Below are 25392 nucleotides of genomic sequence, written 5' to 3'. Positions count from 1 at the left end.
GAGGCCTCGGGCATTCTCAACTCTACTGTTTCCCCTTTGCTGGAAGAGAGGGGTCCTAATTGTTTGTTACAGCAGAAAATAAAACTGAACTGTTATTGTGCACCTGAGTTTATCGCCAGTGGCTGCGCCTCCTCATTTTCTTGCCTTCACGTCTGGTTTGGATGGGCGGTCTGATTTCAGCTATTCTAGTAGTACAAGGCAATTTGGACAATTTAGGAAAAGGAAGAAAATTGACTATGTGCTGTCATCCAGCATTAACAGCTATCTGAATATTGGAATACTTTTTTTCGTTTTATAGTTGCATTTATATATTAAATGCATAACAGTAATACATAAGTTATGCTTTTTACAGTTTCAGATTGAATTTTACTGTTATTTTTGTTTAACATGTGAGCTCTTCCTGTTTCTAACAATTTATGTAAATACATGTAATTGGATATATAGAAGTACTATAATGTAATTGTTGACCATTTTTCCCTATTATAAGTCATAAATCAATGGAATTCTCCTATCTGATTTTGCCTGAATGGTTATTTCCTCAAGAGAGATTCCAAAATGTGGAATTACTGAGTTAGAAATTTCCATTTCTGTTTATTTTTTTTTTTAAGGCTGTAAGTCTACAGTACACAATAGCTATTCAGAAAGTGTGCCCTCCCACCAGAGTTCTAGTTTGCCCACCTCCTTATACCAGTAGGTCTGATTTCTGCCAGAATAAAAGGCTTAGTTTGCCTGCGAAGATAAAACAACCCAGAAACACTAGAATTGGAACTTTGTGGCTTACTAACCTTTCAGCTCAATGAAGAAAAGTGTTGAGACTACTGGTTCAGCATTTGTGGGGAGGGGTCAACTCCCTCTAACATAACTTCTTTCCTTGGCAAACTCACTTATGCTTTTAGTAGCTCTATGGAGGATGACGTCAGATTTGTACGTACATGATCAGGTTGTCTGCACAGATGGCCGTTGTACTTTTTCCTTTCCAGTTGGAGGCCTATTTGTGATCGATTTCTCTCTTCATACTGGGATTGAATTTTCCTGCTTCTCTGCATACCTGGTAATTTTAGATTGGATGCCGGACAATGTGTAATTTCACCTTGGGTGATACATGTGTTCCCAAACATATTCTTGAGCTTTGTTCTGGGATTATAGCAAATTATGTGGAAATAGTTTGTCTCTATTAGATTAAGGAATACATTTTCCGAACTTATTCTTTTCAAGAATGGAACTGGATATTAATTTCAATGAAATGTCGGCACCACAGTGGCAGACATCTGTTGGTTTTGTCACCCAGCATCCATTGCCCTTCCCCTGGTACCAGTATCCTTATTTCCTCCGTGACATGTGCTTTTCCCCTCCCCTCAGCATTTATGCTTCTGATGGGGTTGACTGCACCTCTGATTCCACGGGTGAGCGTGTGTCTCAGGCCTGACCAATCAGAGCACTGCTTTCCTCCAGCCAAGGTGATCCTATCCAACCAGTGACACTTTTGGGTTTCAGGGGTGCAGGCAGCCACTGAACCCTGGAAAATGGAGCTTAAATAGGGGCTTTAAAGGAAGAAAAAGGGAATCTACTTCATCTGCCTCCCCCACCTCAGGAGACCGCCTCCCCTTCTTCTTTCCCTCAAGGACCCTTGTCATGACTCTCGGGAAGACAGCAGCAGCATAATACATGGGAGAAACACTTTGCGGAAGGATGATGCAAGAGAGAGCCAAACAAAGGAGGAACCTCTGGGGCCCTCAAGGAATGAGACCTCAGATGATAGGAAAGTTTGGCAGGTAGAGTGGGGCCCATTTCCCAGGTGAATTCAATGTTTCAGGCAAGAGGTGATTTAGTTTCTAGGTTAGAAGGTAACTGAAGAGAGGCTACGAAGTCACTCCAAGGGCCTCCCTGAGGCCCCTGTAACAGTTCTACCATAGTCAGCTGAGCAGCAGGTCTACCTGACAAAATTACTGTTCTCATGTCTATTGATATTTGCTACCTGGGCTTTAAACATCAGTGCCCATGAGCTCGGTTGCATGAGTCCGTTGTTCAATCTGATGAAAGTTGTCTGGACTGCTAAGCTGTGGAGCTACAGCTGGACTTCTGAACCGGCCCAACTGAGGACAGACCCTGGGGCACGGTGATCACACTGGTTCTCTCCGTGGGCACATGTCAGACTTCTGACCAGGTCTGCTCAGGCCTCCCCTTCTCGCCGTGAGTCAAACTTGTCTAAACCTGGATGACAATCATTCCACTCATTCTTCAAGACAGAAGTCAAGTTGACGCTTAAGGACTTGACTTAGAATTATAAAATACTGGGGCTGGAAGGAGCCATTAAGAACACCTCATCTGAGGCTTGAATTTCTTCTACCACAAGCCTTGCTAAATGTTCCCACCGTCTGTGACCGAAAGGACTTCATGACATTGGTCTTTCTCTCCCTTTTCCTTTCTGCACCTTGGAATGAAACAGACTAAGTTCACTTAGTCTCAACCATGCCTTTGCATAACCAACAGGCTCCCCCACAGCTCAGCGTCTTTTCTCAGCCTTCATGTACCTCTGGCTTTGACTGAAACCCAGCCATCTCCTGAGGACATCACTGGCCCACTGGAGAAAGATGCTGCTCACGTCCTTCAGGGTGGGGAGGTGAGGTTGGCATTCTCCTCGCTTCCCATCTGGGTTCTGGTCATTGAGCCCCGATGTCACCCCTCTTTTCTCTTTCCCACCTTCCACAAAAACACCAAGTTTTATTTGTCTCTACCTGTGGGTTAAATTGTCAAGGAGGGAAGTCTGTCGTCAGTGCTCAGTCATGAGCCAGGCCTTGGACCCAATGTCTGTGGAACTGCCGACCTGCCAGTCTGATCCCCAGCTCTGCTGGACTCCACCTCCCTCTCTACTCACACCTGCCTCCTCCCTTTCTTCCTCCCTCCCTACCATCAGACAACCCTCAAGGACCCATGTACACATATCGCTTTCAAAACTGGTTGATTTTATTGTCACCATCAGTGTACCTTTCGGGGTGAGATCCAGTCTCTCTGGACTGGCTGTTTCTGCACAGCCTGCCCAGGAGACACAGAGGGTGGTTGCAGCTCTCTGGGCTCTACTACGCATAGGCCATTGCTGGCAGAAGCCACGTTGTCTGTGCTCTCTGGTTTTGGGCTGCCTTATTGGGATTCGTCTTTATATACCCTCTGTGGTATCAGAGTGATGCCTGGGCTTTCTGTTTTCTTTGGTTTCGTTGAACTCGGTGGAAGAGCTACTTTGATGTTCTCCACTGTCTTCCTTGACTGGTAGGGAAAGAGAATGAGTCCATCAGGACATCAGTTTGGAGGCAGTGGATGGAAGATGCATGGGAAGGAGGGATCTATACAGGGGTGTGGGCTGAGGAGGGGCCTTGTGCCAGACAAGGACAGGCAGGAGTCTTGGCAGTGGGGTAGGACGGAAAGAAAAGGAGAACCGTGGGTACTGTGGTGACCATTTCACTGGCTTTGGTGTTGGGTGTACAGGGGGTCTTCTGTTTAATTCTGTCTTTGCTGCTTGTGGTTCGTTGCTCTGAATCTGTGCCGGGCTCCTGCGTGAGCAGAGAGAAGAATCCAGAAACACTAGAATAAGAATTTTGTGCTTTACTGGCTTTGTTTCAGATCAGAAAAGGAAAGTGCTGGGATAACTTGTTAAGAGTTCTGTGGGGAGAGGGGGCAGTGTAGTGTAGCCTTGGAAAAATATAATTCTGAACAAAATCATCTGTGTGCAGGTGTATGCTACACACTTTACCTACATCATGATATATAGCTCTCACAACAACGCTGTGAGTTACGTGCTACTATTATTATACCTTTTTTAGGTGAAGAGTTGAGGCTCAGACAAGCTAAGTAATTTTCTCAAGGTCACTCAGCTAGGAAGTGGCAGAGGCTGGATTTGAATCTAGGTCTATATCATTCAAGCACTCACTCTCTTAGCCACGATATCACACTAACCTCAGCACTGCCATCCGGAGACACGAGGAGCCTGGGATAGTGCTTTTCCTTCTGATGGCTCCAGGGAACATCCACGTGAGTAATGAAAATGCAGGAATGGACAAACGTAAGAAAAGTGGAGGAGAAGAGACGGTTGATTAGAAACGCAACACTGCCTCTCCTCTGGCTTTCCTGTAGTCCCTGGTCCTTTGGCATCTTGAAAGCTCATGTGACCCTCCTTGTAATGGAGGTACAATGGAGGTACTGTTTCCCTGCCCCCTCCGTGTCTCCTCAACTACGAGGAGGGCTCTTCTCAGGTATTTTGGTGGCCAAGAACTTTTAAAAAATAGAACAAAATCTTCTGCCAACCCAGAAAACGACTCCACAAAGTTGAAGAAAAACAGCGTTTATCATTGAGTAACCATTGCACCAGAATGTGACGTACATCACAGGCAACGTGCTAAGAGATTCCAAGGACAAAGACATCTCACAGTTTTGCATAGGAAGCAGATAGAACTCATTACATGTTCTCAAGGTATATATAACTGGTCCTCAAATAAGAGGACTTGACACTGCCGGGTGTCACATATAGTTCATCTGAAATTTACCAGGTAACTGGGCTGACCATATGTATTAGTTCATTAGTGTTTTGCACTGAAATTTTGTGTTCTTCCCACACCCCAAATTCAAATATTGAAGCCCTAAACCCCAGTGCAGTTGTCTTTAGAGATGTGGCCTTTTAGGACACAATTAAGGTTAAATGAGGTCATGAGAATGGGGCCGTGGTCCTGTAAGATTAGTGTCCTTACAAGAAGACATCAGACATCAGAGCTCGCCCACACTCTGATCTCTCTCTCTCTCTCTCTCTGTCTCTCTCCCTTCCCATCTCTCTCTCTGTCTCTCTCTCTGTCTCCCCCTTCCTCTCCCTCTCTCTCTCTGCATTCCTCTCTCTCTCTCTCTCTCTCCCCTCTCTTTTCTCCTCTGTCTCTCTGTCCTCACCGCATTCCCTACCTTGCCTACTGTATCATTCCCATTGTTTCCTAAAATAATGGAATCACCCAACCTAAATCAGCAGGGAAAACAAATATGCAAGAATAAACACAGCGGGAAAGAAAGAATTACAAATTGCCAGTTATAAAATTAGTCATGGGGATGTAAAGCACAGCATAAGGAACACAGTCAATAATATTGTAATAACTATGTATGGTGTCAGACGGGTGCTAGATTTATCGAGGTGATCATTTCATAAGTTACATAAATGTCTAATCACTATGTTGTACACCTGAAACTCATATAATATTGTCTGTCAGCTGGAACTGAAAAATAAATTTACAGAAATATATAAACATTAAGAAAATCCCAGATGGGGATTTATAATTAGGTGTTGGGACACTTAACTAAAACTGTGTAGAAAAAACAAAGTTACATCCTAATGTCCTTTATCACCAAAATGTAGTCCCAGTAGGTTAACCGTACTAAAGGATCTTGTGAGTGAACAGTTTTCTAATTTTGTTGTGGGTAGAGCTTTTCATAGGACACAAAATCCAGAAGCAACAGTAAAAAGAAAAGATGGATGAGTTGAAAACATTTACATTTTAAAACGTATGTGTAGAAAAGGACCGTGAACCATGTGAAAAAGAAGCATTGACAAGGAAAAGTATTTTCCAGTTATGATAAAGGTGTGATATTCTAAACATGTAAACAACACTTACCAAACAATAAGAAAAATATCACTGTCACAAATAGAAAACAGGGAAAGGACATGAATGGACGTTTCTCAGAAGACGAGATGCCCCTGGGCAAATGTCACACACATTACTGTTCAATTACTTTGAAGTCAAAAGGAAAGTGGAACAATACTGAGATATGATTTTGGTTACTCTCTGTATTTGGTTTTACAATCACGTAAAAGGTCGAACCTACTCTCTTTGAGGTGGGATGTAGGAAAACGGTCACTTTCATACACAATTGGTTAGAGTTCGAATGGGAGAAAACTTTTTGGGGGGCAGTTTGGTGATATGTGTCAAATAATTTTCAAAAGCCTTACCCTTCAACCTAACAAGTCCCCTTCTACAAAAGTAGTACACAAGACTTCCGGAAAAATGGCGGAGTGAGGTGAGCCTCTGTAAAGCTCCCCTGGAATTTACAAAGAATCGAACAACAAAAACTCCACAAAGGACTCCCTGCACAGCAGACAAGCAACACGAAGAGGCCCACTACCGACTGAAATCACCTACAGGTGGGAGATTCGCGCGAGTGGAGGGAGGAGGAAAGGGAGAAGCGCGCGGAGACGGAGCCGCGCGGGCGCAGGACGCAGACCTAGCTCAGTGCGCCGAGCACGCTGCTTCCCGGAACTACCGCAGCTGCAGGAGATCGGACTGCTAGGGCTCCGCCAGGGCTCCACAGGGCTGAGGGGACAGCATATAACACGGCTGAACCCAACGCTCACGGCAGAGACCTCGGAGAAAAGACTGAGGGAACAAGGCTGAAAACGGTGGTTTAAGCCCGCACTGCCGAGCAGAGAACGGAGCCTTAGGCACTGAGACTAGCCGCCCCCTCCCTCCCCTCCCAGAGCTCGCCCCGCCCCCACCTGCCCGGTGCTAGAAGCGAAACAGTAGCAGTGTCAGATCAAAACAACAGAAAATTTGCTGTTTTGAGATCTGTGGACTGCAAATACAAATTCACAGCCCAACTAGTTCCAGCAAAGGGGAGAGAGCAGTGGAAGCAGGACCGGTTGTGGTGGTGGTCGCCGCCATTGCTCTGGGCCACCTCTCACAACTCACCCCGCCCCTGACTCCACCTATCTGGGCGGATCCCTGCAGGAGTAAACAGAACTGCTGAAATATATGGGCTCTGAATCAGCAGCTGGAAGAGCTTTGGAACATCAAAAGCTCTCCGCATACCCACCGGGACACTGCGCCCTGTGACCTAGACGAACTATTAACAGAGGAGAAGCCCGTCTCCCAGGGAATCCCCGCATTGTGTGAGAAGTTGGAATAGTGCAGAGAAAACATAGCACTACTGTGTGGGAGAAGAAAAATAAGTTGCAGTTGGAGAAATAATAAAACATTCTACCAACAAGTACTGGCAAACAAAAGAAAGACCGCTTTCTATCAACCTGTTGCAGAAGTCACTCCTGTAGATGTCTAGGAAGAGAAATAGTAAACCAGTAATCGCCATGAATAACCAAGGCAACAAGATAGCTCAGAAAGAAAGTGAAAAATCTCCAGAGAAGGCACTTAAAGATACAGAAATATGTGACTTAAATGACAGAGAATTCAAGATTGCAGTTCTGAAAAAACTCAACGAGATACAAGAAAACACAGATAGGCAGTTAAAGGAACTCAGAAACTCAATCAAAGAACAGCATGAGCATTTTACGAAAGAGATTGAAATCTTAAAAAAGAACCAAATAGAATTTCTGGAGATTAAGAACTCAATAGAAGAAATTAAGAATGAAATAACCAGCTTAGGTAGTAGAGATGACCAGATGGAGGAAAGAATCAGTGACATCGAAGATAGAAACCTGGAAATGACACAAATTGAAGAAGAAAGAGACTTGAGACTTAAAAGAAATGAAAGAACTCTACAAGAACTTTCTGACTCCATCAGAAAGAGCAATATAAGAATAATGGGCATACCAGAAGGAGAAGAAAGAGAGAAGGGAACAGAGAATATATTCAAACAAATTGTCGATGAGAACTTCCCAAATTTGTGGACAGAACTGGACCCTCGAATCCAAGAAGCAAATAGAACACCTAGTTACCTCAATCCCAACAGACCTTCTCCAAGGCACATTGTATTGAAGCTGTCTAAAATCAACGACAAAGAAAGAATCCTCAAGGCAGCCAGGGAAAAGAAGACGGTAACTTACAAAGGAAAGCCCATTAGATTATCATCAGATTTTTCAGCAGAAACTCTACAAGCCAGGAGGAGTGGAACCAAATATTCAAACTATTGAAAGAGAGAAACCATGAGCCAAGAATAATATATCCAGCAAAGATATCCTTTAGATATGAAGGAGGAATAAAGACCTTTCCAGACATACAGAAGCTGAGGGAATTTTCTAATACACGACCTGCACTACAAGAAATACTAAAGGAGGCTATTCGACCACCATCAACAGGGACAATTTGTGGCAAACAAAACTCAAAAAGGGGAGAGTAAAGGCCTGAACCGGAATATGGGAATGGAGAAAGTAAGCGTGCTGAAGAAAATGGAATACTCTAAATATCAAACTTTCTTTTACATAAACTTAAGGGTAACCACTCAAAATAAATCCAGAATTGAAATATATACTGAAATAAAAGAAGAAACAGAGGGAAACATCATAGAATACCACCACACAGAAATAATAGACAACAACAAAAGGCAAAGAAACAATGGAGACACAACCTTACCAGAAAACTAAGGATAGAATGACAGGAAATCCTCACATATCAATAATCTCCCTAAATGTAAATGGACTGAACTCACCAATAAAAAGGCACAGAGTAGCAGATTGGATCAGAAAACTAAACCCAACCATATGCTGTCTCCAAGAGACACATCTCAGCTACAAGGACAAGCATAGACTCAAAGTGAAAGGGTGGAAATTGACACTCCAAGCAAATGGTACCCAGAGAAAATCAGGTGTAGCCATAATGATATCAGATGAAACAGACTTCAAGGTGAAAAAGATAACAAGAGACAAAGATGGACATTTCATAATGGTGAAGGGGACTGTACAACAAGAAGACATAACAGTCATCAATATTTATGCCCCCAATCAGGGAGCACCAAAATACACCAAGCAACTACTAACAGAAATAAAGGGAGAAATTGACTAAAACACAATTATACTAGGGAACTTAAATACACCATTGACAGCTATGGATAGATCATCCAAACAGAAAATAAATAACGAAATAGTAGCCCTAAATGACACATTAGATGAAATGGACATAATTGACATTTATAGAGCACTTCATCCTAAAACATCAGACTATACATTCTTTTCTAGTGTACATGGAACATTCTCAAGGATAGACCATATATTGGGACATAAAATCAGTCTCAACAAATTTAAGAAGATTGAAATCATACCATGCATATTCTCTGATCACAAGGCTTTGAAATTGGATATCAACTGTAAAAAGAAAGCAGGGAAAAACACAAATACATGGAGACTAAACAACATACTTTTAAAGAAGGACTGGGTCAAAGAAGAAATTAGAGGAGAGATCAAAAGATACATAGAAACAAATGACAATGAAAATACATCCTACCAAAATTTTTGGGATGCAGCGAAAGCAGTTTTAAGAGGGAAATTTATCTCATTACAGGCCTATCTCAAGAAACAAGAAAACTCCCAAATAAATAACCTCATGTTACACCTTAAAGAACTAGAAAAAGAAGAACAAGTAAAACCCAAGGTCAGCAGAAGAAAGGAAATAACAAAAATTAGAGCAGAACTAAATGAAATAGAGAACAAAAAGACAATAGAAAAAATTAATATGACAAAGAGCTGGTTCTTTGAAAAGATTAACAAAATTGACAAACCCTTGGCTAGACTTACTAAGATAAAAGAGAGAAGACACTGATTAACAAAATCAGAAACGTAAAAGGGGAAGTTATCACGGACACCACAGAAATACAAAGGATCATCCAAGAATACTATGAAGGACTATATGCCACCAAATTCAACAACCTAGAAGAAATGGACAAGTTCTTAGAAACATATAGCCTTCCAAGGCTGAACCATGAAGAACTGGAAAATCTAAACAGACCGATCACCAGTAACGAAATTGAATCAGTCATCCAAAACCTTCCCAAAAGCAAAAGTCCGGGACCAGATGGCTTCACTAGTGAATTCTACCAAACCTTCAAAGAGGATCTAATACCAATTCTGCACAAACTCTTCCAAAAAATTGAAGAAGAGACAGTACTCCCTAACTCATTTTATGAGGCCAACATTACCCTGATACCAAAACCTGGTAAGGACAGCACAAAAAAAGAAAACTACAGACCAATATCTCTAATGAATACCGATGCAAAAATCCTAAATAAAATTCTAGCAAATCGAATACAACAATGCATTAAAAAGATTATTCATCACGACCAAGTGGGGTTCATCCCGGGGCACAAGGATGGTTCAACATACAAATCCATCAATGTGATACATCACATAAACAAAATAAAGGACAAAAATCATATGATTATATCAATTGATGCAGAAAAAGCATTTGACAAGATACAACATCCATTTATGATTAAAACACTTAATAAAATGGGTATAGAAGGAAAATACCTTAACATAATAAAGGCCATATATGACAAGCCCTCTGCTAATCTCATAATTACTGGAGAAAAACTGAAGCCCTTTGCTCTACATTCAGGAACACGACAGGGATGTCCCCTATCACCTCTGCTTTTCAACATAGTGTTGGAAGTCCTTGCCAGAGCAATCAGGCAAGAGAAAGAAATAAAAGGCATCCAAATTGGGAATGAAGAAGTTAAATTATCACTCTTTGCAGATGACATGATGCTATATATAGAAAACCCTAAAGACTCCACCAAAAAGCTATTAGAAACAATCAACGAATACAGTAAAGTTGCCGCGTACAAAATCAACGCACAAAAGTCCATTGCCTTCCTATATACTAACAATGAAATCTCAGAAAAGAAATACAAAAACAATTCCTTTTGCAATTGCAGCAAAAAGAATAAAATACCTAGGAATAAACTTAACCAAGGATGTGAAAGACCTATATGCTGAAAACTATAAGACATTTTTGAAAGAAATTGAAGAAGACACAAAGAAATGGAAAGACATTCCGTGCTCATGGATTGGAAGAATCAACATAGTTAAAATGGCCATATTACCCAAAGCAATATACAGATTCAATGCAATCCCCATCAAAATCCCAATGGCATATTTTAAAGAAATAGAACAATAAATCATCAGATTTGTTTGGAACCACAAAAGACCCCGAATAGCCAAAGCAATCTTAAGGAAAAAGAACAATAATGGAGGTATCACACTTCCTGACTTTGGCTTGTACTACAGGGCTACAATAATCAAAACAGCATGGTATTGGCAGAAAAACAGACACATAGACCAATGGAATAGAATTGAGAACCCAGAAATAAAACCACATAAAAATGGACAGATAATTTTTGACAAAGAAGCTAAAACCATACAATGGAGCAAAGACAGCCTCTTCAATAAATGGTGCTGGGAGAATTGGATAGCCACGTGCAAAAGAATGAAACTGGACTGCTATTTGTCACCATGTACCAAAGTTAATTCAAAATGGATCAAAGACTTAAGCATAAGACCTGACACAATAAACTGCATAGAAGAAAACATAGGTACTAAACTTATGGACCTTGGGTTCAAAGAGCATTTTATGAACTTGACTCCAAAGGCAATGGAAGTAAAAGCTAAAATAAACGAATGGGACTATATGAAACTTAAAAGCTTCTGCACAGCAAAAGAAACCATTGACAAAATAAAGAGGCCACCAACTGAATGGGAGAAGATTTTTGCAAACAGTGCCTCCGATAAGGGGCTAGTATCCAGAATATACAAGGAACTCATGCAACTCAACAACAAAAAAACAAACAACCCAATTGAAAAATGGGCAGAGGACTTGAAGAGACATTTCTCCAAAGAGGACATACAAATGGCAAATAGACATATGAAAAAATGCTCAACATCACTAATCATCAGAGAAATGCAAATCAAAACCACAATGAGATATCACCTCACCCCAGTCAGAATGGCTATCATCAACAAGACAAACAATAACAAATGTTGGAGAGGCTGTGGAGAAAAAGGAACCCTCATACACTGTTGGTGGGAATGCAGACTGGTGCAACCGCTATGGAAGGCAGTGTGGAGGTTTCTCAAAGAATTACGAATAGAATTGCCATATGACCCAGCAATCCCTCTTCTGGGTATCTACCCAAAAAATCTGAAAACATTTAGAGATAAAGACACGTGTGCTCCAATGTTCATTGCAGCTTTGTTTACGGTGGCCAAGACATGGAAACAACCAAAATGTCCTTCGATAGATGAATGGATAAAGAAGTTGTGGTATATATACACAATGGAATACTATTCGGCAGTAAGAAAAGATGATATAGGAACATTTGTGACAACATGGATGGATCTTGAGAGAGTAATGCTGAGCGAAACAAGTCAGACAGAAAAAGCAGAGAACCATGTGATTTCACTGATATGTGGTATATAAACCAAAAACAACAAAAGAACAAGACAAACAAATGAGAAACAGAAACTCATAGACACAGACAATAGTTTAGTGGTTGCCAGAGGGTAACGGGGGCGGTGGGTGGGGGGTGGGAGATGAGGGTAAGGGGGATCGAATATATGGTGATGGAAGGAGAACTGACTCTGGGTGGTGAACACACAATGGGATTTATAGATGATGTAATACAGAATTGTACACCTGAAATCTATGTAATTTTACTAACAATTGTCACCCCAATAAATTTAATTAAAAAAAAAAAAAGTAGTACACAAAAACAACTGTGCCGGGATATTCATTCCAGCACTGGTTATAATCCTGAAAAAATGAGAAACAGTATAAAGGCCTATACATAGGGGACTGGTTCAAATAGTTGTAGACAGATATGCGTGGATTATTCTACAACCCACTGCCGACACCCTGCCTCCTATGTGTTTGGGTAGAAAAGCTTTAGAAGCACAAACAGGTATGGGAGGCCATCAGAATGGAGCTCCTCCGAAGGAGAGAAGGCAGCGGGAGCATCAGCACTGGAGGGAGATACAGCCGCTACCAGGCCTGTTCCCACTGAAGAGGGGGAGGAGGACACGGTCCCTGGAGGGTGAAAGTCAGCTGAGCTGGTGGACCCTGAGGCCCAGGGTCTGGTGAACAGTGTGTGCCCTGCACTATGGGTTCAAACAGACACAAGAACCTATCAAAGAAAAGGACAGGTTTGCCGGAACCAGCCCTCCCAAACCGGGGGTGTCCATCCTGACACCCACAGCTGAGTCCCCAATGCCGAGTCCACCCCACCACATGTCATCTCGTGTCACCTGGGCTTGGCACGTTGAGGTCCATGAGCTTGGTCACAGGAGTCGGTTGCTCGGAGTCTGACTAATCCTGTCTGGGTGCCTCACACACAGCTTGACTCCAGACCTGGCACAACGGAGGACCAGCCCATGGGTCCCAGCGACTTCACCAGGTGTCCCCTCCCCAACACCCTGTCGGGGCTCCTCCCCGATCTTGGCAAGCTTTGCACCAGCCTCCCTCGCTCCTACCCCTTGTGCTACTCACATCTGCCAGCAGGGCCTTCTTAATGAGATACACACCTGGACGCTCAGCCTTGGCATACGTTGGCCAGGGCCCCTCGGCCAGGGCCATCCGGAAAGCCCAGCTCCATCGGCTATGCAAGGAACACAAGACCGCTCCTTCTCATGGCCATGGTTTCCCAGGACAGATGCCGAGGCTTCACTGCTTCCCAACTCCTGCATATCTGACAACTCCTTACCGTCCCAGTTGTGTCACATTCAGTGTGAAACTCCCTAACACTTAGTCCCCATCTGTTCAAGGACAGAGAAGGAGAGACTGGCACAGGCAGGGAGTGCTCTAGGCCAAGGGAATGGTATTAGACAAGACCTGGGTAAGAGATCGTGCTCCGATGCAGGGGCATGTGATTGTGAGTGTGCTAGGCAGGCACTGTTCCAGGAACTAGTGACATTGCAGGGGCAATGAGTAACACAGGGTGTCGAGAGGCAGGATGCAAGTCTAAATAGTGGGTCCAGGAGAGGATCTCTGAGACAGTGATGTTTGAGTGCCTGAAGGGAGTCAGGAAGTGAGCCAGCTGGAAACCCAGGCTAAGAGACTTCCAGACAGGTAAGAGCCAGTGCAAAGGCCCTGAGGCAGGAGGGGACCTGGTACTGTAGAAAGGGTGAGAGGGTCATCCGTTTGTTCAAAAGGTTATCCTTCCCCCATTCAATTATGTTGACATCTCGGTTGACAATCCAGTGACCCTGTATGTGTGGGGCTGCTTGTGGACTTCGAATCCTGTCCCATGGATCTACGTGTCCACCCTGGCACCAGTTCCACACCATCTTGATTTATGTGCATTTAGAGTAAGTCCCGAAATTAAGCTGTGTTAGTCCTTTAACCTTGCTATTCTAGGATAAGCCACAGTTGATTGTGGTGCATCAGACTTTTAGGTCTTTTAGCATATCATGGAATTTGGTTTGTTGTTTTCTCACATCGGTGCTCATAGGTAATATTGGTCTGTAGTCGTCTTCATGCTGTTATACTTGTCTGTTTTTTTTGTTTCATGGTCGTATTGTTTCCGTTCCTCTGTTTTTGGAAAACAATGTGTGAGACCAGCACAATTGCTACATCCTTAAATGTTTGATAGAAGCAATAAATGTAGAACCTGGCCTGGAGTTTCGTTTGAGCGGAGGTTGTCAGTCATGAATGCCTTTTCCTTACTTGATACAAACTGCTCACATATTGGTTTATCTTCCTGTCTTCGTTTCAGTAGTCTGTGTCTTTCAGAGACTTTGTCTACTTCATCTAAGTTGCCCAGAAGCTGGAACAGATCATGAGCCTCAGGACCAGCAACAGCTAAGGGTGACGGGACCGGTGAGGAGGGGGCTTCTCAGTCCTGGGCCCTCCTCCCATTGATGGGGGCAGACTCTCGCCTGGGGCTCAGGCTGAGCCTGGGATTGAGTGGCACAGATGAGATCACCGAACCAATGTGCCCCCGACACAGCTGGGCCCCCTTCATGAGGGCCTTGCTTTGGGCCCTGCAGGTGGGGAGAGGGTGACAGACCCAAGCCCCCACCCCAACAGCAGCAATCCCCATAGCCTCCCACCCTTGTGCCCAGGGTTGTGACAGCCTCTGCCCTCCTTGCTATTTGTACCCCTGACCACCTATGTACTTAAGCTATCTCCACTTTGCCATCTGCATCTGTTATATGTTCCCTCGAGGATGTTGCCAACGTATCACCAGCCTTTTGACCTGCCTTCCCTCAGGATATGCACAACCTGCAAGACAGATCCTGCTAGGATCTAAGGTAGATCATGTCATTGCTCTGTTCAAACAATGCCGGCACCACATACACACACACACACAAATAGATTCAATTCCCCCACCTTCTTAAAGTCTGGCATCTCCTTCCTGTCCCGGTTGTAAGTGCATCATGGTTAACATACCAGCCTCTTCTCCCCTCCCCACCCATGAATGCAGGGGGAAGGAGGAGAGCAGGGGCAGGTCAGGAGGGTTCTGGGCCAAGAGAATGGCCTTTGGTGACACTCAGCTGACAGAGACCGCAGTCTGATTAAAGAGCATGTGTGACTTGGACTCCTGTATGCCAGGCATGCCTTGTTCTCAGGGGGATACTGCACGGGGCAATAAGGAATGCCGGGGGTGGGAGAGGTGGGGTGCCATTTTCATGCGGTGGCCAGGAAAGCCTCCAGGAGGGGATAACTTCTGAGAAGGACCTGAAGGAGGTCAGGGAGTCAGCCAGGTGGATCCCCGGGAAAAAAGACTTCCAGACAGGAAGCAGCCAGAGCAAAGGCCCTGAGGCAGGAGTCGGCCTGATGTGTCTCAGAAAAGGGACGAGATCAAGGTGGCTGAATCAGTGAGCACACTGGAAACCGGAGTGGAGGAGGCTGCAGAGGACGAGACCCAGATCGCATAAGGCTCCGTAGGCCACTGTGAAGGCTTTGGCTGTGTCTCTGAGTAAGAGCGGAGCTGAGGGTGGGTTGGAAACAGAGGAGTTCCGTGACCTGACTGAGGTGTTAAAGCCACCAGCAGCTTCCGCAGTCCTTCCATGGGGCCAAGGCAGTTGATTGACTCTGGAGTTTGCCCGGCGAGGGAGGAAGGCCCAGACTGAAGTCGGGGCCCTAAAGCCCCGTCAATGTTATAGACCAAGGGCTGCAGGCAGAGGGTCCTGGAGGTCTGCTGAGGGTCCCCCGAGCACCCAGGAGAATACCGACCGACAGAGGCATGCCATCAGAGGGATCCTGTGTCACTAGTGTGGAAAACAACTCATCCTACACCAAAGCAGCTCTGGACCCACGGAGCAAATCTTAGAAGCAAGACTCAGAAGGATCAAACCATTTCCAAGTAAGTTAATGACGTCCCATTTAAAAGTTCAGGAAATTATTTAGGAATAGAAATGATCCTCAGGCCCTAAGGGAAAATACACACTGTGTTTAATACAAAAAAAAATTGTCAGGAATGCCAAAATAAGACAAATCCAACCCGTCATGTGGAGACGAATCAGTCAGGAGCAGGCATCCCAATGGAAAAGAAAGCATTATATGTTTCCGTGGGAACATCGTGATCGCCTGTGTAGAAAATCCAACAGAATCTACAAAAGAGTGACTAGAACTAAGCAGTGAGTTTAGCAAGATTGCAGGATAAACGGTGTGTTAGACAGAGCTTACTGCCCTTCCCAAAGTCTGAACCAGCTGTTCCAGCACGTTTCCTCACTGATCTTAAAGAAGTCCAATCAGCCACAAAATTCCTATTTAGTGGGCCGGAGTCCTTTCTCTTCTCTCGCAAACTAAGCTTTTATTCTAGTAGGAAATCAACCCAACGGGGCAAGACGTTGGGAAACCAGAAATCTGGTGGGAGGCATGTTTTCTGAAGAGAAAGTGTGATCCAGAGTATTGAAAAAGATATAGAAAGTAAACATTGAGGTCACCATCTCTACCTCTTGGAATCTATCTTCAGGAAATAAGCGTTCACGGAAAGACTTAAATACAAAAATTCCTTTGAATCATTAGCCACAGTAATGGAGAAAATGGGCGTAATTTAAATGTTCAATCATTACATTATAATACATCTTTCATTTATCCATTCACTAACATAGTTTCGAAGGACATTCATAGAGGTAATGTTCATACGTTCAATGAAATAACTTCAGGAGAACTTAACGCTAAGCTTGCAAGGACATTCTTATAACTAATGATCTTATACATTTAATGTACAGCTACAAGTATAAATGTACAAGATTTTCAGAAGCTGCCTGTCAAGCTTGGGAGACTAATGGCTAAAAAGATACATAATAAGACAGTGTACCCAGGGCCGTGGAACCTGACCAGGGCTGCGAGGCTGGCACATTCCCAGCAGGGTCCACAGACCAGCTACTTCCAGAGCTGTCGGCTATGCTCGGACAGGAGGCAGTGGCCTTTGCCTGTCCCTGCAGAGGAAGGGGAGAGACACGACACTCCCCGGGCAGGGAAGGAGACATCAGCCTGGGAACAGGTCCTATGCCTACTGTGCTCCTGACTCCACTTCACCCACTATGGGAAGACACGGCCCATTGTAGCTGGGATTACAAGAGGGCCGGCCAGAGACAGAGACAAAAGACAGCAGAAAACAAGCTAGCGCGTGTCTGTTCGCACATGCGCACTGGGCATGTATGCCCCTCTGAGAGGCGGAGCTTCACGGAGGAGTCGTCATTGGCGATAGAATCTACAGGGTCTCTGTGACAAGGTTGCAGGAATCAGTCACACTCCAGAGGGGTTATTTGCGCAGGCGCCTTCGATATCCCAAGTTGCATTGCGCGTCAAACGGCCAAATCCTGAGAGGGCCTCAGTCTTTCAGCGGCGGGCTGAGAGTGCGGTCATATTCAACATGGACTCTGAGGAGAACAGGGCAGTCGGAGCCGCTGCCGTGCAGGCTGCAGATGAAGATGCTGGCGGTGTGGCTGATGCAGGGTGTAGCCCCGGCGACCCTGAAGACCTGGGTCTCGCCAGCGATCTGGAAGGCCAAGGTAGTCCTGGCAGCCCTTGTGGCCCTAATGGCGCTGGTGGCCTTGACAACGAGAGTGGCCCTGACAGTCCTAATGGCCCGGATGGCCCTGGTGTCCTGGGCGGCCCGGGAGTCGAGGAAACAGCGGGATCAGCAGCCGTAGATGCTCCCAGTGTCGCACAGGCAGCACATGCTTCAGGGCCAGGTGGAGATGCAGCAGCAGTGGCCGGAGAACCAGGAAACCCAGAGACCGTCTTGTATCCTTTCCAACGAGCCCCTCAGGCCTGATGGCCAAGTGATGGGTCAGGGACGTCCCACAAGGCCAGGGTCATTTGGGGACAGGGTACACGTTAGCCTGGGGGAGACAAAAAGTGGGAGCAGGGACGGGAACCTGGGGCAGCCTAGTGGGAGGGGTGTAGACATCTGAGGAGACTGGAGGTGGGGAAGCAGGCCTGAAGGACCTGGGAGGGGGTGGGACAGGATGACCTGAGTGAGGAGGGACGCAGGCCAGGTGGCCTCAGCTGGCAGGACTGCGTGTGTGTGTGAGAAGGTGGGGGTGGATGATCCCCCACCTGAGGGGAAGCCCCAGGTGAAGTTGAGCCTCTGAGACATAAGGAAGCCTGAGGCACTGGCACATTCAGCCTTAACCACACGCCCCTCAGCACGCTCACTCTGCCTTTCCAGTTCTACCTGGAGGCAGAGATGGCCCGCCTGGCCATGGATGCAGATGATCAACGCTACTGGCAGGGGGTTCGAAAGGAGGTCACAGTGAATGGCAATATCCTGGTTGTGTGAGTTCTAGAATGAGCCGAGATGGGGGGGGTGGCAAGTGGCCTAAATTGCAATCTCAACCCCAGAGGGGCTCCGTAAGAGATACAAAGAGACACTCAAGTGTTAGATCTCAGGAGGGGGTGTGGTGTGCTGGGTGCAAGAGAGAGTCTTCACCTTTGACTTGATTTTTATGCCTCGTTTAGCAGATGGATTGCTGAAGACCCTGATCTGCTCCGAGTTTCCATCAACTCCTTCTTGGAACGGCTTTCCTTGGTGACTCGGAACATTCGGCGCATTCGACCCCACTTTCCACCAAATCTCGGCCGCTGAAAGGGGGCTGGGACCTAACCCTGTGACCCCCACTAGGCATTACACAGGAAATTGATTCCTGGAGTAGTGTCTCTCATCCTGGGGCCTCAAGGTTTGCCCATTTTGCGTTTTGCTCTCTGGGCCCACATGTTCTGTATCCCTGTTTCTTGACAAATGGGATGATTAAATGCATGTTACTACAGAAATCAACATTGAGCTTGTGTTCCGTGTCCGATTTTCTCTTCAGCTACAATGCCTGCAGAATTTCTTGCCTTTGACTTCACGTTGGAGGGGTGGGGACGTTCTGGCAGTCAGATAGTCCTACAAAGTAATTGAAGACAACTAGGAAATGCAAGAAAATTAAAATCAATTGTATCCTAACATTCACCATTCAGTACTGTCAACATTTTGGATTTCTTTGTACTTTTATACTTGTAGTGATACATTAAATGTATAAGATCATTAGTTATAAGAATGTCCTTGTAAGCTTAGCATAAAGTTCTCCTGAAGGTATTTCATTGAACGTATGAACATTACCTCTATGAATGTCCTTCGAAACTATGTCAGTGAATGGATAAATGAAAGATGTATTATAATGTAATGATTGAACATTTAAATTATGCCCATTTTTTCCATTACTGTGGCTAATGATTCAGTGGAATTCTTGTATTTAAGTCTTTCCATGAATGGTTATTTCCTGAAGATAGATTCCAAAAGGTAGAGATGGTGACCTCAATGTTTACTTTCTATTTCTTTTTCAATGCTCTGGATCACACTTGCCCTTCAGAAAACGCTTCTCAACAGATTTCTGGTTTCCCAACATCTTGTCCTTGTTGGGTTGGTTTCCTACTACAAGAAAAGCTTAGTTTGCAAGAAAAGAGTAAAAACCCAGGCCCACTAAAATAGAAATTTTGTGGCTGACTGGACTTCCTTAGGTCAGTGGGGAAACGTGCTGGGACAGCTGGTTCAGAAATTGGGTAGGGGCAGTAAGCTCTGTCTAACCCAGCGTTTATTCGACAATCTTGCTGAACTCACTACTTAGTTCTAGTCACTCTTGTAGAATCTGTTGGATTTTCCACCCAGTTGATCATGTCTGCACAAAAAAGTTGTAGTACTTTCTTCTCGTTTGGGTTGACTATTTCTTTTGTTTTTATTAGTTTCAGGTATACAAAACAATGTGTGTTCTCCTTCCATCACCATATATTCGATCCCCCTTACCCTCATCTCCCACCCCCTACCCCCCGCCCCCCTTACCCTCTGGCAACCACTAAACTATTGTCTGTGTCTATGAGTTTCTGTTTCTCATTTGTTTGTCTTGTTCTTTTGTTGTTTTTGGTTTATATACCACATATCAGTGAAATCACATGATTCTCCGCTTTTTCTGTCTGTCTTGTTTCACTCAGCATTACTCTCTCAAGATCCATCCATGTTGTCACAAATGTTCCTATATCATCTTTTCTTACTGCCGAATAGTATTCCATTGTGTATCAGGGTGATGAACACACAATGGGATTTATAGATGATGTAATACAGAATTGTACACCTGAAATCTATGTAATTTTACTAACAATTGTCACCCCAATAAATTTAATTAAAAAAATAAAATAAAATAAAAAATAATATTCCAATGAAAAAAAAAAACAAAACAATGTGTGCTACTTAAATATTTACACTTCTCACAAAGTGATAACCCCTCTTCCCTAATCTACTATGTCTCTGACGTCTTAGATAGCTGTTACATTTTCATTCACACCGTTATTCCCTATGCTGTACTCCACATGCTGTGACCACATATCTATTAAATTATAGTTGACAATCATTCTTATTCAGCCTCAGCTTCAGGTGTACAGCTCATTGTCAGGTATCTACACAGTCCCTCAATTGGTGTCCCTGATAAGACAAGTGTTTATTGCATACCGTACAGAATCTTTACAACATAATGCCTTCTTTTGAATGATTTATCTCCTCGTGATGAGTTGAATTTTTCTGATTCGTGGCATTCCTGGTAATTTTTTTGTATTAAACACAATGTATATTTTCCCTTGGGGTCTGAGTATTTTTTCTATTCCTAAATAATTCCCTGAACTTTTTAAATGGGATGTTGTTAACTTAGAAACCCTTTGATCCTTCTGAGTCTTGCTTTTAAGACTTGCTCCGTGGGCCTAGAGCAGCTTTTGGTGTAGGATGAGTTGTTTTCCACTCTCGTGACACAGGATCCCTCTGATGGCATGCTTTTGTTGGTCAGTATTCTCCTGGGTGCTCAGAGGACCCTCGGGAAACCTCCAGGATACACTGTCTGCCGCCCATGGTCTCCAGTACACTGACTGGGCTTTAGGGCCCCAACTTCCGTCTGGTCCTTTCTCCCTCGCCGGACAAGTTCCAGAGTCATTCAACTACCTTGGCCCCATGGAAGGACTGCTGAAGCTGCTGGTGGCTTTAACACCTCAGTCAGGTCATGGAACGCCTCTGTTTCCAACCCGCCCTGGGCTCCCATCTCACTCAGAGACACAGCCAGAGCCTTCAGAGTGGCCTACAGAGCCCTATGCGATCAGGGCCGGTTCCTCTGCAGCCTCCTCCCCTCCCTTCCCTTCCTTGCTCACTCTGATGCAGCCACTTTGGCCTCGTCCCCTTTCTGAGACCCATCAGGACCACTCCTGCCTCAGGGCCTTTGCACCTTCTGTTTCCTGCCTTGAATTCTCTTTTCCCGGGGATCCATCTGGTTTACTCCTTGATCTCCTTCAGGTCCTTCTCAGGTGTTCCCCACTCACAGAGGCTATTCTGGCCACCACATTAAAACAATATACCACTTTTCCCACCCCCTACTTTCCTTAACCACATGCAGTATCCCCAGCCTGGGAACATGGCGTGCTTGGCACACAGAAGGACAAGACACGTGTGCCCTTTAAGCAAAATGGTTTCTCTCAACAGTGTCACCAGGGTCCATTCTCTGGGCCCAGAACCCTCACGACCTTCCCTTTCTCCCACCTTTGCCCTGAATTCATGGGAGGGGGAGGGGAGAAGAGACCCGTATGTTAACCATGATGGACATAAAACCAGGACAGGAAGGAGGTGCCAGACTTGAAGAAGGTGGGGGAATGGGAGCCACTCTGGGTGGTGGGTGGGTAGTTTGAACACAGCGATGACATGATCTGCCTTCCATCCAGCAGGCTCTCTCTTTCAGGTTGTGCATAGCCTGAGGGAGGCCATGGCAGACTCTAGTGATAGGTCGGCAACATCCAGGTGGACACATATTAGACATGCCGATGGCGAAGTTGAGATAACTTAAGTACATAGGTGGTCGGGGGTACAAAGAGCAAGGAGGGCTGAGGCTGTCTCAACCCTGGGCACAAGGGCAGGAGGCTATGGGAATTGTTCCTGCTGGCATTAGGGGTTTGGTCCTGTCACCCTCGCCCCACCTGGGTGCCTAAAGCAAGGCCCTAATGAAGGGACCTAGATGTGGCAGGCTTGGGGGGGGAACAGTCATGTGCCCAGCAGCCTCACAAGAGCGGTCTTCGTGGAGTGGTGGCAAGACATATGTGCGCAGGCGCACCAAGTGACATCACCCACTATGGGCGGAGCTTCCTGAGGGAGGCCCAGTACCTCAGCGGTTGACCCTGGGCTCGCAGTTTCGAGGTAGAGGCTGAGGTACCATGCAGGCCGCAGACCAAGGCCCAGGCGTTGCAGCTGGCGGTGATGAAGGCCAAGGCACTCCGGGTGACTCTGGTGGCCCAGATGGCCCTGCAGGCCACGAGGACGCCGGTAGAGGCGATGAGGGAGAGGCTGGTGCCGCGGCCCCAATACCGGGCGGAAACACCGTGCCAGGCCCCGGGGCACAGGCCGCATCGGAGCGGAGCGGGCAGGCTGGGCCCGCAGCCGGAGGGCCAGGACGCCAACTGCTACAATAGTATCCTATTTGAGGAGTGGCCGGGTGGCCAGGGGGACGGACCCAGGGCAGGCAGTGGGCCGGGGAAGAGGGCCTCAGCCTGGGGGTACGGAGTGAAGGCGGGAGACGCCAGCAGTGGCTGGGGGGATGGGCCGGTGGTGGCCAGGGGTGATGGTGGGGGCAGATGGCCTGAGGGAGCAGGAAGGAGGGGAGCAGATGTGAGGGGATTGAGTCGGGTGAGAGTGGCCCGGGGCGAAGCAGGCAAAGTCGCTATCGGATGTGCCTTAAACGAATGTCCACCAGCTTCCTCAGGGTGCGTTTCCCAACAGCCACGGCGGCAAACTTGGCCCGTCGGGCCATGACTCCACCTGTCGTACAACAGCAAGAGGCGGTTCGGATGGAGTTCAGGGTGTTGCGCAATGTCCTATCGGTGTAAGTTCTAAAAAAGCCAGGTGGTGGGTGGTGGCAGGTGGCCAGCGTAAATCTTCCAAGGGTTCCTCTTTTTTTTCCTTTTGGCATTTTTTTAAATTAAAGTTTATTGGGGCGACAATTGTTAGTAAAGCTACATAGATTTCAGGAGTACAGTTCTGTAATACATTATCTATATGTCACATTGTGTGTTCACCACAAAAGGGTTATTGTTTTATGTGGCGTGTTTTATTTATTTATGTTTAATTTATTCTTACAGTTGACATTCAATATTACTTTACATTAGTTTCAGGTGTACAGCATAGTGGTCAGATATTCACACAATTGCAGTGTGATCCCCTTGGTAAGTCTAGTACCCACAGGGCACCAGATAGAGTCATTACAGTATTATCAACTATATTTCCTACGGTTTACTTGACATCCCCCTGACTGTTTTGTCCCTACCAACTTCTACTTTTTTTTTAGTCTTATTTTTAAGTTTATTGGGGTGACAATTGTTAGTAAAATTACATAGATTTCAGGTGTACAATTCTGTATTACATTATCTATAAATCCCATTGTGTGTTCACCACCCAGAGTCAGTTTTCCTTCCATCACAATATATTTGATCCCCCTTACCCTCATCTCCCACCCCCGAACCCCCTTACCCTCTCGTAACCACTAAACTATTGTCTGTATCTATGAGTTTTTTCTCATTTGTTTGTCTTGTTTTTTGTTGTTTTTGGTTTATATACCCCATATCAGTGAAATCATATGATTCTCTGCTTTTTCTGTCTGACTTATTTCGCTAAGCATTATACTGTCAAGATCCATCCATGTTGTCACAAATGTTCCTATATCATCTTTTCTTACCGCCGAACAGTATTGCATTGTGTATATATACCACAACTTCTTTATCCATTCATCTATCGAAGGACATTTTGGTTGTTTCCATGTCTTTGCCACCGTAAGTAAAGCTGCAATGAACATTGGAGCGCATGGGTCTTTATGTATAAATGTTTTCAGATTTTTTGGGTAGATACCCAGGAGAGGGATTGCTGGGTCATATGGTAATTCTATTCGTAATATTTTGACGAATCTCCACACTGCCTTCCATAGAGGCTGCACCAGTCTGCATTCCCACCAACAGTGTATGAGGGTTCCTTTTTCTCCACAGCCTCTCCACACTTGTTACTATTTGTCTTGTTGATGATAGCCATTCTGATTGGGGTGAGGTGATACCTCATTGTGGTTTTGATTTGCATTTCTCTGATGATTAGTGATGTTGAGCATTTTTTCATATGTCTATATGCCATTTGTATGTCCTCTTTGGAGAAATGTCTCTTGAGGTCCTCTGCCCATTTTTCAATTGGGCTATTTGTTTTTTTGTTGTTGAGTTGCATGAGTTCCTTGTATATTTTGGATATTAGCCCCTTATCGGAGGCACTGTTTGCAAAAATCTTCTCCCATTCAGTTGGTTGCCTCTTTATTTTGTTGATGGTTTCTTTTGCTGTGCAGAAGCTTTTAAGTTTCATATTGTCCCATTCGTTTATTTTAACTTTTGCTTCCCTTGCCTTTGGAGTCAAATTCATAAAATGCTCTTGAACCCAAGGTCCATAAGTTTAGTACCTACATTTTCTTGTATGCAGTTTATTGTTTCAGGTCTTATGCTTAAGTCTTTGATCCATTTTGAATTAATTTTGGTACATGGTGACAGATAGCAGTCCAGTTTCATTCTTTTGCACGTGGCTGTCCAATTCTCCCAGCACCATTTATTGAAGAGGCTGTCTTTGCTCCATTGTATGTTTCCTCCATTAGCTTCTTTGTCAAAAATTATCTATTCATATTTATGTGGTTTTATTTCTGGGTTCTCAATTCTATTCCATTGGTCTATGTGTCTGTTTTTCTGCCAATACTATGCTGTTTTGATTATTGTAGCCCTGTAGTACAAGCTAAAGTCAGGGAGTGTGATACCTCCAGTATTGTTCTTTTTTCTTAAGATTGCTTTGGCTATTCGGGGTCTTTTGTGGTTCCAAACAAATTTGATGATTTTTTGTTCTATTTCTTTAAAAAATGCCATTGGGATTTTGATGGGGATTGCATTAAATCTGTATATTGCTTTGGGTAATATGGCCATTTTAACTATGTTGATTCTTCCAATCCATGAGCATGGAATGTCTTTCCATTTCTTTGCGTCTTCTTCAATTTCTTTTAAAAATGTCTTCCAGTTTTCAGCATATAGGTCTTTCACATCCTTGGTTAAGTTTATTCCTAGGTATTTTATTCTTTTTGTTGCAATTGCAAAAGGAATTGTTTTCTGTATTTCTTTTCTGAGATTT

The sequence above is a fragment of the Rhinolophus sinicus genome, chromosome X (genome assembly GCF_036562045.2).
Source record: "Rhinolophus sinicus isolate RSC01 chromosome X, ASM3656204v1, whole genome shotgun sequence".
Classification (NCBI taxonomy): Eukaryota; Metazoa; Chordata; class Mammalia; order Chiroptera; family Rhinolophidae; genus Rhinolophus; species Rhinolophus sinicus.
Note: the sequence above shows the minus strand (reverse complement) of the source record.